The 284-nt window shown below is 75.4% G+C and overlaps 1 protein-coding gene across 1 annotated transcript in view; it reads left to right on the top strand.

The window, feature by feature from the left end:
* Positions 1–7: 7 nt before the first annotated feature.
* The window catches only part of MED16 (mediator complex subunit 16), a 47,298-nt gene continuing 47,021 nt past the window's right edge, over positions 8–284 (top strand). Inside the window, exon 1 of the mRNA XM_014585478.2 lies at positions 8–74. The gene's annotated coding sequence lies outside the window, so the exon portion shown is untranslated. The remainder of the gene's footprint in view (positions 75–284) is intronic.

Below are 284 nucleotides of genomic sequence, written 5' to 3'. Positions count from 1 at the left end.
AAAAGATGGCGCCGCGGGCATCGGGGCGTTAGGCGACTGCGGCTGCGCGCTCGGCTTGGTTCGCGGCCAGCAAGGTGAGCACGGGACTGCAGGGACCCGGCGTGGCCGGCGGGTCTTTGGTCGGCGTCCACCGAACGGGGGAACGCGGCGCGGGAAAGGCGGGAAGGCGGAGGCGGGGAGGGGCGGGGGCGGGGCCTGCGGGGTCAGAGTGCAGGCCCCAGAGCAGAGGGTTCTGGGAACGCGGCTCGGACTCCCTGGGGCGGGGGGGGGGGGGGGAAAGCCGG

This window comes from Tupaia chinensis, unplaced genomic scaffold (assembly GCF_000334495.1).
Source record: "Tupaia chinensis unplaced genomic scaffold, TupChi_1.0 Scaffold149964_1, whole genome shotgun sequence".
Lineage (NCBI taxonomy): Eukaryota > Metazoa > Chordata > Mammalia > Scandentia > Tupaiidae > Tupaia > Tupaia belangeri.
This window is presented reverse-complemented; position numbering and strand designations above follow the sequence as displayed.